This window comes from Cydia fagiglandana, chromosome 11 (assembly GCF_963556715.1).
Source record: "Cydia fagiglandana chromosome 11, ilCydFagi1.1, whole genome shotgun sequence".
Lineage (NCBI taxonomy): Eukaryota > Metazoa > Arthropoda > Insecta > Lepidoptera > Tortricidae > Cydia > Cydia fagiglandana.
The window spans coordinates 20,439,038-20,454,137 of NC_085942.1; positions in this window are offsets into that span (position 1 = coordinate 20,439,038).

Sequence of the window (15,100 nt, forward strand, 5' to 3'; positions counted from 1 at the left end):
TATATGTTGTTCATAATCTTCAGTAAGCTGACTTCTAAGAGTCTATCTATTATAATTAATGTAGATTGACAGTTTACTTAGCAAATTGTACTTTTATACCTTTAGGTTTTATGTCGGAAGTATTTCAGCCAATTTGTACTGAAACAAGCATTTGAGCGTAATTAATGATGTTTACTGATTGTTAATCTTAAATATACCTATTATGTAGGGCACTTAAATTATTTTAGCGGACCGAGCGGATATGTATGTTTGTAGACCACTTATTTATTTAAATAATTAAATTGTAATTCATTCAAAAAAAGGTTATTAAATGAGGGATATAGATACCTCACCTACCTTATTACAAAGCATTACAAAAATGTCCAAAGGCCAAAGCCACGCTGATAAGACATAAGACCTCATAAATACCTATAAATAAACGTTCACTGAAAAAACTTTAAGGCATTTTTGATAAGTAATTATTTTTCGTTACCTACTGAGTTATCGTTTTGCACCGAATATCAATGAAATAAAAGCACGTTGTTATTTGATAGATACATTTATATAAACATCGTCACATGAAAGTCATGAAACCAATATAGGTACTCGTAAACCATACCACTGCGATGGAAATATCGTTCTTTCAACTGATAATATAGCCACAAAAACACGCTGAGACTGCAGGTCGAGTCTTGGTTTCAATTTCTTGATGATATATCATTGAATTAACTTTCAAAGCACGTGATAGCTCTCAGAATAGCAACAAAACTGGTTGAAACTAAAAATTTTATTGCTGATATTATGTGAACATTGCTTCGTCTTCATAAATAAAATTTTAATAATTTATATTGTTTACGTTAAAATGTGAAGAAATTTGTTGATAAATTGTCTATCTAGTATATTGACATTATGTCATATATGTTTTTAAAATGACGTAATATGAATGCCAGCACAATGAAAATTTATTCCAATAAGATAAAACAAATCTTCAAACTTTTTTAATTTTTATTGAATTAGGAAGAAAATAATTACGCTGATTTGGTTGTGTTCGTATATATTTTAAATAATTTGTTATATTTTTAAAGTATTATGACTTATGAATAAAAACAAATCAAAATTTTAATGACTCTGGATCTCCGTGTGACATTATTCATTTACCCTATTTATTTTGAACACAGTTTTTCACTGGTATCATCATTCGTATACGGACATGAATTTCTGTCAATATATATGCCAAATTGAAAAGTCAATTTGGAAAAAGCATGTACGCGTCCGCTTCCAACGGCCCACAGCGGGCATCTGAGGAGAAGGAGAATTTGACAGATATGGCGGATGTATGGAAATTTTACGAAAGTTTACGTTTACGATTGAATTTCTCTGTAGCCTTTAAGAGGAAAAATAGGAAAAGCCTGATTCGTTGTAGTCTAGTTATCTGGCTTTCGAAATCACTCGATTTTGTAGCATGAGCATCGATTTTTTTATACAAATTTTACTAAACGCTGACACTCGTTCATCACGTTTTAGGTACAACTTTGCATGAGTGTATTTATTATATTGTAAAAGATTTCAAATTTTCAAGGGTGATTCGTTGTAAACACACTCTTTGGGATAATAATGATATTTATTATAAATTTTTTTATCAAGCGATGTGGCCGCTAGCGACTAAACGGTGACTGCCTTTTTCGCTGATTTTGCACGACGCAGTCTTAAGTAGGTTTCATGTAGTTCATATCGCACCAATAGATTTCGATAAGAAATATCGTCAATTAATTACTGCAAATTATATTACGTTTTATTTATCATAGTATTTATATATTACAGTACTATCTATTACGTTTAAAAAAAAAACAATAATTATGTATCTTAAAATAGGTTGGTATGTTTGTGTATTAGATAATAGTTGTATGTTAAAATAGTCAAAGCTATGAGTTTGTAATCTAATAGAAAAATTATTTTATTGTGAATCTAATTTTTAATTACAACCGCTAAAAGGCGTTTTAGAATTAAATAAATGACAGAGTATGTGCAGGAATTAATACACTCGTATTAATTTTATTGCTAATGTAGACTACATAATTCGCTAACGTATTACCGTGCGATGAAATTCCATGCCTATTGATAACAAACTAAAATAAATATTAGAAATGCCACGAATTCGGTAAAACATTATGTATTTTTTGAGTTACGTGTATGCAAAAACTGGTCACCTACAAAGATAAATGTTTGCTAAGATTTAAGTCAGCAGCAAGCTGGGTTCTCCATACAACTGTATTTACGCTCTCATTTTAAAACGATAAGCTAGATTGCTCTAAAACTTTGTACTCAGTAAAGGATAAGGTATATCTATGCCTGTAATTAATGTGTAGCTTCAGATACCATGGAAAAAAATACAGCGAAAATAAGTTTTTCATACAAAACTTATTTTTCCTCTATTTCATTAGTTTTGTTGGAATATAAACTAATTAGGTACTGGCATAGATATGCCTCATGTCATTGTATGTGCAATTTAGTACAATCCAATACGTTGTTTTAAAATGAGTACGAATCTCCGTTTTTATGGGAAGTAAAAATTCGGCTGAGCTTACTGCGGACTCTGTTAAGTTTCGTTGCTCATGCTCATTAGAAGTATATGTAATGTCATTAGTAGAGTCGAGTAAATCTAGTCTATTATACAAATAAAATCAGAAAGGCCGTACACTCAAAATTTGTTACATATTATGGGGCTATTCCCACTAGTTAGGTATCTACCGCCAAGTTGTTACCAGTTGTAACTACTGGGAATTTATATCCCACTATTCTTCCCAGTAGCTACCACCAACTCAGTTTTGTGGTAACTACTGGGAACTTCTTTTTCCAGTAGTTACCACTGGTAAAAGGTGGGATTTTTTCCTAGTAGTTACCACCAACATTTTTTTACAGTACAGTTTAAATGTTTGTTTATTATATGAACACAAAACACTCAAAACCAGGCTATTATTAAAAAACAAGATCCAGCGATTACTTTTTGGATTATAATCTTAATTACCATACAAAATTAACACATAGATCGGGTTTTTCCCACTAATTACCATCAAGTTGTTACCAGTGGTAACTAAAGATTTGTTTCCCAGTAGTTACCACTGGTAAAAGGTTGGATTTTATTCCTAGTAGTTACCACCAACATTTTATTAGTTCAATAGTAATAAAAACAGTATAAGTAGAATACTATAAATATAGAGGCTTTATTGAACCCTAACAAGATTGTAGTGGTAACTACTCCCATTAGTTACCACTGGTAACAACTTGATCGTAACTAGTGGGAATAACCCAATTTATATGTTAATTTTGTATGGTAATTGAGATTATAATTCAAAAAGTAATTGCTGGATCTTGTTTTTTTAATAATAGCCTACTAGTATGGCGTTTTTTGTTCGTATATAAATAAACATTTAAACTACGTGACTGTTTTTTATTCCCATTTCTTCCATAAATACTAATCTATAAAACCGTATATTCGGTGTTTTTGTTGGTATACGTTTTTTTACACTAGCACGCTAGTCGAAAATCTGGTCAAATTCATAATTTTTCCTAGTATACTAACCAAAAAGGCCAAATAGCTGCTATAGGGTCTTTTAACTTAGGATCTCAAGTGCGAATTATTCATTGGTACTAATCAAAAAGGCAGCATGTGACATATACGGCGTTTTTACCTAGTTTCTACTTCGGAACTAAGTTAGAACGCCGCATAACGCATGTTTACCGCCTTCTTGACTAGTACGACCTACTCATTTTTAAGCTTAATACTAATTTAAAGTGTTTTTTATAAAATAAAAAAAAACTGAGCTGTTTAGAAACATACTATAAATACCTAAAATAAGTACATATATATACCTACCACATACAAAAAGAAAAAATGGAAAAAGTTTTACCGTTTCGTAGAAATTCAAGAAAGATGTTTGGGTTGGTTTTTTGCGATTATCTCGAAACTAGCTTTTGTCGAAAAACTGCCTTTTAGCTTAGGACGGCAGTATGGTAATCTTGTTTGAAAGGATGGACCGTATTATAAATTTATTACATAATGTAAAGGGAGCAAATTTGGAGGTTATAGTGAAGTACAGTCAGCAGGAGTTTACATTTATTAAGTTTATTACGGGATGTTTGGAGTTGAAGTTTAAAATAAATAAAATTAATATTAAATAGTTTCTTGACGTGGTTGGGTACAGTCAGTCACAATTATTGTTGTTGACTTACGTTTTTTTTTAAATAACTTACCGATATTCAAATAGCGGTTTACCTTTAAGGTCGAATCTTATTGTAGTAGTTTTCACAATTGTTTCGTACGGGAGTTATGTTTGTTACCTACTTTTCCTTATCTATTGTCTCGACTTGAATCGAGTTTTTTCCTTATTGTTGTTACTTTCGGTGAAGTAAATACTTACTTATTAGTTAACTATCGGTGATTGCGCGTTTTTTTTTGTTGATGTTCGGTAGGAGTTTTTTTTTATGGTTGCGTGCAGGAGTTTTGCTTACGTATTACTTTCTTTTGATCGTGTCTGAGCAAACGTAACTCAGGCACGTGGTTTGTTTGTTGTTGGTGGGCGGAGAGGACGATTTAAAGACTCTTCGCGTGTTTTACCGGGGTGCTGGCGCTTTAAACCAGTATTCCAATCGGCACTGGCTGGTCGGGTTTTGAAGGATTTTAAACCGTCAAGCTCTTAATAGCAGTGCCGTCTTCTTTTGTTAGCGCTTTGCGGTATGACTTAAACCATATGCGTGAACGTTAATGTTGATGTTAGGGGGTTGTTATGCGGTACACGCCTTAAAGCGTCGTCCGCAAACATCGGATTTTTGTGTGTCAGACTGACAGACTTGCATTGCTTGAAATGGAGCCTGTACAGTCGACTTCCTTGTGTGTCTCGTGTTGTTTCGAACGTTACCGTCTGCCTGTCGTTCAGACACAGCTGGTCAACGTATCGTTGTGTTGTGTTTTTGTCTCGTTTCCGCGTCCAGACCTGTGTCGACTTAAGGCACGGCCTGATAAATGCGCGTTACTTGAATGGTGTAAAGTAGCAGTCACCGATATTAGTTAGTTAAATTTCATTGGCTATAAGCCGTCTATCCACAGTGAGCGTTGGCAGTGCAGGGCGAAATCCCTGATTTCGCACTGCAGGGCCAGTGTTCCTGTGAGGAGTGTCGACTGGTAGCTCAGTGGCTCTTTAGCCGAGCTATCGGACACTGCCCTTAACTCATATGGGTAATTGACTGTACTCAGTCATTACCACAGATTATTGATTAATCTGTTACCTTACGCTGCGCCGCCAAGATATACAGCGATGCAGTGCGTAGGTAGGGAGCTTTACAGCTTCGCTTATTAGCGTTTAGTTTCGTTTAGGTTAATATACGTTTAGGGTATCGTAGTGTATATTACGGTACAGTAATATTATAGTTTGTAGGTGGTAACTTGTGCACAGCTCGGCTGTGCTTATTTTTTTTATTATAGTTTAATGCGTGGGTTCGAATTGGGTGGTCGTTGCTTTCCTTTATGCCTTTAGTGTCGATTTTTTTTTTGGGACTTCGTCTAGAAAATGAGAGGGTGGTTTTGCGAGCTGGGGGCCAGCTCAAAATTTTGCCGTAGTCAAAATTTTCTTCGGGTAGGGGAGCACTGTAACAATATAATTTTAACTCTGCATTTTTTCAATACTGTTTAGTACGTGACCCGTCTTCGTTCGATACCCTTAACGCCATCTAGCGAGCCCAGTCGATAACAACATGGTCCGGGTTGCTAGATTAAAAATAATTTCGGTGCCTTCCTACATTTTGTTTATTTTTTTAATCGAAAGGGGTTTGTAAATTAAAATTGTCTTCAAATATTGTTTTTTCTTTCTATTTAATATTAGTCCAAATAAGTAAAGAAGAAAGGTAATGTTTTCTTTTCAAAATCACCTAGGATTGCACGAATCCAGTTCGGGCTGTGGCAACTCTGCCATTTGACTTGTCATTATTCTTCCTGTCAAAATGAAGATCGTGGACCGTTTTCTTTTGCGGTGTTTCGCCGTATGAAAGCCGTTTAATGGCTATAATACATCCCATCGGGAGACATCTCCTTTTTAAGTGAGTATTTTGGTGATTTTTGCGACGGGTTTTGTGCATAAGATTCCATTTAATAGCGTGGTGAATTTTATTTCACAGTCCCGGATTTTTATCCTATATGGAAGTCCTGTGAGACGATGGTGTGTTGGTGGAGGCCTCATCGAGTCGACATGCTGGTCAATCCCGGCCACGTATGCCGCTTCTCCTCGATGGGTAAGTTAATCACTTGTTTTTGAATTCGTAATCCTTACGCCCATGCGGGGGTCCGCTCTTTAAATCATGAACCGATTTTTCTCCTTTATTTAGGTTCCAGCTTGTCAAAAGTCTGTGAACCCTGTCTTACTACCTGTAACTCGTTACAGGGCCTACCACTTAGTCTACAGTTTGGCTGTAAGGCAGCCCCCAGCCAGCTTGGTGTACCGGCGGTCGGGGCCTGTTCGCTATTACTACAACTACCATGGATGCAGAGGCACTGCGACATGAGTCTCCATTAGTGTGTCGGCAGTGGTACCTTCCTTCTAATGTCACTACTTAAAAGGTCAGAGACAACCAATTTATTATATTCTCCAAGGCGCCCAACTTACTTTAAATAATTTTCCTTATTTTTTATACCACGTACCCAGGGTGCCCAACCATAAGAAATGTAGCCGCCAAACCCACATTTGCTCTCATATTTTTAGTTAAGTCTGTAGTAAGCTAGCCGAGGCTATTTAATATATTATAATGTCATAAGTTAACATTTGACACTTCTAAACTTAGATATTTGTCGTTTAGTCAAATAAATGTATTATAAGTAATGTACTAGTTTCCTTTATTCCATTTTAATTAGCCCCCTAAAATAATAATGGTAACAGCTTGTAACTTGTAATACAAATGGAAGTCCCTTATTGACAGCTTTTGTTAGAAAGAGACTTTCACTTATATTACAAGTTACAAGCTTTTGATAAACAGGGCACGGGTAGCTAATCCGGACGTTCCCGATAATATCTTAAGCCTTGATGGCCTCGAAAGAAAACATTGCGAGCGAGTTTTAATCAATATGATACTTAATGCTATAAATGATTTGATTTCTATACATATATGTCGTATCTAAGGTACTTTTAATTTTATTTTCGTGTAATATCTACATTTAAAATTAAGCCTACAATAGGCTGTCCCATTATTAGAAGTAAGAATTAAATCTTCCGAATCTAAAATTATAACGTCTCAATTTTACGAGAGCGTTTAAAGGACTTTAGAATCTTTCGAGCCATGACTAAGTGGTGAATGTCTAGTATTGAACACCCAAATTAATTAATTAAAATAGGCTAAGTAGCTCAACAATTAGGACTATATGAGAATCCTAAGTGTAAAGCTTGAGTGGACGCTCGAGTTGAGCGTGCAGCGGGGCGGGGTGTGCGGTGTGTGTGTTAAACAAATGCAAACGTATAGGAGCGGCCGTAGTGCACGCTGCTAATCACTTGTGAGGCCGACGCCACGCTGCACGCCCCGACGAACGCTCCGCTCTGAGCGTCCACTCAGGCCTTACATAAGATGGGAAGTCCAAGTAATCTCAACACTAACTAGCAACCCTTGTGTTAGACGAGCTGAAACACGAACATTAATGTAACTATTATCAGTGATGTTATCATGTGTTAATAGGACTCGCCGGGAGCTACAAGATGACCTCCTCTACTCATTAGTTGGGATCGCCGCCTTAATGACCCGGATTATGGCCACGGAAGGTTGAGGGATGCAAAACAAGGAGATAAAAGGATTTGAGTCCACAGTCATGTCGCGGAAAGAAGCGCGTGAAACCCGTTAACTTTTATAACTGATTTAATTTAAAGGTGCACGAGTTAAATTTAAACTCGGACGCTAAATTTAATGAGGGGTAAAGTTTGACCGCTGCGTGTGTCTGTATGTAGCACCGTAGCTCTTAAACGGGTAAACCGATATGGAAGCGGTTTTTTATTTGGAAATGTATACTATTTGGTAGAGTGCTGGTTATTAAACATATGTTATCGAAATCGTTTCATCTATTTCATTGCGCGCTGGTATTTTTTATATGATTTTTTTTTACAGTTAAGTCACATAATATGCTATTAATATCTTCACACCTGCTAAAATATAATATTGTTACCGGTAAACTCACCAAGCAATCCTAGGTATCTACCTAGGGTCCTAGGTATAGCAGGTAGGATCAAATGATTGTCATTAAAGCGAAGATCGTTTTTGTATGCAGGCGGCGGCGGCGGCGGCGGCGCGGCGAGCTAAACAGGCTGCACTTTGATGCGGTTAGCTGCATGCAGCTCGGCGCGCTCGAGCGGAAGGTTCATCGACCTGGTAACACTTGCTTCACTCATATTGTACACTACTTACTTATTGATTACATTCAAAAATTAGTTATATTTTTAATAGAGCCACAGATCAAGTGTAAAAATATGCGTGCACACTTCAACACAACACAACAGATAACAGATGCGCTCAGCTTGTAATTTTTTACAATCGTTATATGCATAATGCTGTTTACGAATTAGATGTATTTTAAGTGTCTATTGTATATTTAATTATTTAAGTACTGCGGAATGGAGTATCGAGACAAACCATTCTGGTTTAACGATGCTCTTGGATCAAAATATTATGTAATTGTGATTTATCTGCTATAAATAAAAATAAATAAAAATAAATACTCAAAAATATGTCCCTTAGAAAAAATATAGGTCTTATGTCAGCGAATAAGGAACTATGGGACTATGAGAATTAGGAACTATAATTTTGAGAAGTTATATGCACCTATATTTTTACATTTGACTGTACAAGATTACCGGTCAGATATATAGATAAGTGTGAAGAAATCCAGAGTGAAATTGTAACATCTGAATCGGGCTCAAGGTCATATAGGCTGATTAAATAGAAAGCGTCCAGTTGCGTCATGTTCGTTAATAAGCCTGGCTTGTCGAGGACGCCGCGCCGTTACTCTGCTAGTGTGTAATTATGCAACTTCATGGCGCCATAAACCGGGATCACTACGTAAATAACGAGACATTTGAGGAAGACGAGGGTAAAATGACTGCCAATGGCAGCTAATATATGTAGCTACTAGACATAGCATTTATAAAGAAAAGTGTTTTATTTTTCACTTTGTTAAGACAAAACTCTCATATTATCAAATTCATGGACAGCTGCCATCGTCTGAGTACATCGCAATACGTAATATGTAAAATTATAATGGATTAATGTAGAATGATAATCTTGCCAACAGTGAACCAGCTATGTAAATAGCGAAATAATCAGTACTTAATAAAAAACAACCGTGTTATTTCACTCGACCCTCAGTCGGTAATAAACCAGAACTTTTGAGATTGACATCAAAATTAAAGCATTTTATCGTTATATTTTTCTAGATTGTTGCCAATTTTTCCATTGAAACTACGTAACTCACTGTCGTTTAAAATGTATACTTGGCCATTGTTTAGAAATTATTTTGTACGCTGAATCCTACATTCTCATAAACTGTAAAGAACCGTACTTATCTCCATCCCATTCATATCCACTTTAATCTAATACACTTAGTAGATCTCATTCCCATTTAACGTTAAGAAAATGCCAGAATGAAATGCTTCTTGTCGCTAATCTGGAAAAGGAGTCTAGAATACTAAAATGGCTAGACTGCTAAAAAGGTTCCAAGTTGAATGCAATTATTGAGAGCGGTCCTTTGAATACTCGATTTAAGTAATAAAGTTAAACGCTAATGCATCTTTATGCAATGCAATGAGCTGCAACTATTGCAAATATTCTTAGCTGATATTTTTAGGGTTCCGTACCCCAAGGGTAAAAACAGGACCCTATTACTAAGACTCCGCTGTCCGTCCGTCTGTCTGACTGTTTGTCTATCACCACCCATACAACCATTTCCAGTCGCCGTTACGACGCGGTGTAGACACATCTTGTGTCGACACCGTCTGTTTCGGTCACAATTCCAGTCGCAGAGTCGTCGCCGTGTCGACACAGTTACCAGAAATGGGGAAGGGTCGACACATGACACAAAGTGACATAAAGTGTGGTCGCCGTGTGCACACATTGTTTCGGGTTTGCGACTACTTTATGCCAAAATCATTCGTTCATTCGTTCATTTTGTTCCTGTCAAATGAAAACTGTCAGATGGAAAAATAGTTAAATAAAAATAAGTGACATTAATACGCCATCTCTAAAACGGATTACAAGACGTAATTATATATTGTTTGCATTTATATTACAATAGGACTTAAATTATTATGGGGAATTAAACTGCTCGAGTGATTTGATAAACTAAGTGTAATATAATCAACGCGCCACCACATTGTTTTAGTTTAGCCGGAAATGAAATTGTTTACTTCTCAGTGCTTGTGTTCATAAATATATTATTTGATGCATTTTTAGTACTTCGATGCGTATACTATGCTTAAATAACAGAAATAACGCTTTACATACTACGAAACTTGTTAATTATGATGTATAAATATGGTTTAAGGCTGAGAAATATTGCAGTCACAAAGTAGTCGCAAATGTTTCGACTTTGTGTCGACTCTGTGTAGACACATGACACGCGCTGTCAAAAGTAATAACAAAGTTACTGGATTTGCAAAATGGCTCCTTGTGTTCATTTGTTTTCAGATATTCTCAAAGTGTAAAAATGACGTGTCAGAGATGGGACTTAATAGATTAACTGTTTATTCGACTAATTAATGGAATAAAAAAAGTTAATCCTCAAATTTTAATCACGATTAGTTTAGTCGACCTAACATATATTGAAATTGAATTAATCTGAACATTAATCGAATAAATTATCGATTAAATCTCGGTTGGAAGTTGACAGGGGGCCATTTTTGTACGTAAAAATAATAGAAATGTTAGGTTTTTTATAATGTGTTTATAATTTTCTTTTTTATTGTTTTGTAAGTGTTTTTATATTTTACTTTTATATGCATATTATAATTAACCTAACTTAAGAAGGAAAATAAATATAGAAATGTCTTGCATGCAGATGGTAGCCAAACACTTTGTCATAAAAGTCGAGATGGGTGTCGATTTATAGGTTTTAGGGAGTGCCGATTTCGAAAATGATGACCATTTTGGAATCCAAAATGGCGGCCATGCACTGTGTCATAAAAGTCGTCATGGATGTCGTTTTATACGTTTTAGGGGGCCCCAATTTTGAAAATGATGACCATTTTGGAATCCAAAATGGCGGCCATGCACTATGCCATAAAAGTCGTCAGGGGTGTCGTTTTATAGGTTTTAGGAGGCGCAGATTTCAAAAATGATGACCATTTTGGATTCCAAGATGGCGGCCATGCACTATGTCATAAAAGTCGTCATGGGTGTCGTTTTATAGGTTTTAGGGGGCCCCGCTTTCGAAAATGATGACCATTTTGGAATCCAGAATGGCGGCCATGCACTATGTCATAAAAGTCGTCATGGGTGTCGTTTTATAGGTTTTGGGGGGCGCAGATTTCGAAAACGATGACCATTTTGGAATCCAAAATGGCGGCCATGCACTATGCCATAAAAGTCGTCAGGGGTGTCGTTTTATAGGTTTTAGGAGGCGCAGATTTCAAAAATGATGACCATTTTGGATTCCAAGATGGCGGCCATGCACTATGTCATAAAAGTCGTCATGGGTGTCGTTTTATAGGTTTTAGGGGGCCCCGATTTAGAAAATGATGACCATTTTGAAATTCAAAATGGCGGCCATGCACTATGTAATAAAAGTCGTCATGGGTGTCGTTTTATAGGTTTTGGGGGGCGCAGATTTAGAAAATGATGACCATTTTGGGTTCCAAAATGGTGGCCATGCACTATGTCATAAAAGTCGTCATGGGTGTCGTTTTATAGGTTTTAAGGGGCGCAGATTTCGAAAACGATGACCAATTTGGATTCCAAGATGGCGGCCATGCACTATGTCATAAAAGTCGTCATGGATGTCGTTTTATAGGTTTTAGGGGGCCCCGCTTTCGAAAATGATGACCATTTTGGAATCCAGAATGGCGGCCATGCACTATGTCATAAAAGTCGTCATGGGTGTCGTTTTATAGGTTTTGGGGGGCGCAGATTTCGAAAACGATGACCATTTTGGAATCCAAAATGGCGGTTATGCACTATGCCATAAAAGTCGTCAGGGGTGTCGTTTTATAGGTTTTAGGAGGCGCAGATTTCAAAAATGATGACCATTTTGGATTCCAAGATGGCGGCCATGCACTATGTCATAAAAGTCGTCATAGGTGTCGTTTTATAGGTTTTAGGGGGCCCCGATTTAGAAAATGATGACCATTTTGAAATCCAAAATGGCGGCCATGCACTATGTAATAAAAGTCGTCATGGGTGTCGTTTTATAGGTTTTAGGGGGCCCCGATTTAGAAAATGATGACCATTTTGAAATTCAAAATGGCGGCCATGCACTATGTAATAAAAGTCGTCATGGGTGTCGTTTTATAGGTTTTGGGGGGCGCAGATTTAGAAAATGATGACCAATTTGGATTCCAAGATGGCGGCCATGCACTATGTCATAAAAGTCGTCATGGATGTCGTTTTATAGGTTTTAGGGGGCCCGCTTTCGAAAATGATGACCATTTTGGAATCCATAATGGCGGCCATGCACTATGTTATAAAAGTCGTCATGGGTGTCGTTTTATAGGTTTTGGGGGGCGCAGATTTCTAAAACGATAACCATTTTCGATTCCAAAATGGCGGCCATGCACTATGTCATAAAAGTCGTCATGGATGTCGTTTTATAGGTTTTGGGGGGCGCAGATTTAGAAAATGATGACCATTTTGGAATCCAGAATGGCGGCCATGCACTATGTCATGAAAGTCGTCATGGGTGTCGTTTTATAGGTTTTGGGGGGCGCAGATTTCGAAAACGATAACCATTTTTGGTTCCAAAATGGCGGCCACGCACTATGTCATAAAAGTTGTCATGGGTGTCGTTTTATAGGTTTTAGGGGGCCCTGATTTCGAAAATGATGACCATTTTGGAATCCAAAATGGCGGCCATGCACTATGTTAAAAGTTTTGTTGGTCATGGTCATCATTTTCGAAATCTGCTCTTCCTAACACCTATAAATCAACATCTATGACGGCTTATATGACAAAGTGCACGGCAGACATCTTGGAATCCAAAATGGTCATCATTTTCGAATTCTGCACTCTCTAAAACCTATAAAACGATATCCATGACGACTTTTATGACAAAGTGCACGGCACACATCTTGGATTCCAAACTGGTCATCATTTTCGAAATCGGCACTTCCTAAAACCTATAAAACGATATTCATGACGACTTTTATAACAAAATACGTAGCGGCCATCTTGGATTATAAAATGATCATCGTTTTCGAATTCTGCACTCCCTAAAACCTATAAATCGACATCCGTGACGACGCAAGTTATCTTTATTTTCAGATCTAACAAATTGCTACAGAATACAAAAACAAAAAAAGAAGCGAGGAGGCAATGAAACAAGCAAAAATACAGATGATTCCTCGACGCAATAGGATGCTTCTTAAATTGTGTCCAGATTTTTTTGTCATAAAAGTTTTTATTTTTCACGTATTACTCTCACAAGTTCCGTGACATTTCGACCTTGTAATTTTTTAAGTAAATGTTTTTGTTTATCTGTGAGGATCTCACTAGAATACTATAATCAAGGTATGTTTATATTTGATGATTGAAATAGTAACGCAAAAAAATATATATATTTGTGTCTTATATTCCTGCCGAAGACTTTTATTTTTCCTTTTCCTTCTACACAAGTTTGGTCAAGTAATAAGAATTTATGTAATGTAATGTAATGTAACGTTTATTTCAGACAAACAGTCCATATACATAATAATTACAAAAATAACTAAAAATAAATAATTAATTATCACCAAGTCCTTAAATTAAATTAACACCTAAGTCATAATAAAATTAAATTTAAATTATTAAAATTCAAAAATTCAAAATTCACATTTAGACATTATAATTAAATAAAATAAAATTAATAAAAATAGTAAAAACAAATGTAAATTTAAATTATGTAATGTCAATTAATATAATGTAATGTCAATTAATATATGTCTAGATCAATAATTTTGAAATTTTGAAAATAAAAATAAAATAATATAGAATATTAAATTAAACTAAACAAACTAAGTTATGCAATCCGGGGCCTGACATGTAGGGCGATAAGCACTTTAGTGAGTGGACAGTCTAATCGGTTTGCTAATGCGTTGAGGATGCTATTGGAGCTGGCCCGCGCCCTGCGTGCCATCGAGGCGACCCGTTTACGCATAATGGCGTGAAAACCATCCGTGCGCGCCTCTGCGAACATGGCTGACGCACTACAGTAGCGCGGCAATCCCAACAGCATCCTGAACGCATTATTATATTGAACTCGGAGGGCATTGATGGTCCGCTGCGTATAGTTGACCCACAGGCTACAGGTATAGAATGACTGACAGAAAGCTCTAAAGAGCGTGGTTTTTACTTCTGTACTACACCTCGTAAACCTGCGCGCCAACATGTTGCTCCGGACCGCCAATGCCCGACGCTCCCTTTCCACGTCAATGTTGTCCGAAAGATCATCAGTGACCCAGTGACCCAGGTATTTGAACTTTGACACTCGCGTTAGTTGCGTTCCGCCTAGCGTAGCGGGCGGCACTGTGTCAACTTTGCTACCGCGCGGATTAAACACTAACAGCTCGCTCTTTTTCGAGTTGTACCTGAGTCCATGGGCCCCCGCGTAGTCCTCGCACACACCGATTAGTTTCCTGAGAGCGCCAATCGATGGACTCAGCAGCACCATATCGTCCGCGTAACTGATATTATTGACACATGTTCCATCAATAGAACATCCGATTTTGGTTCTGCTGAGCTCAACGATTAGAGTGTTCATATATAAATTAAATAATTTTGGTGATGTCAGCCCCCCCTGCCTTACTCCGCATTCCAACCGGTACAAGTCCGAGCGCGAGTCCGCCCACCTGACGAAATTCGTTTGGTTATTGTACCAGTACTTAAACATGTCAATAACATCACCAGGCAGGTCAGT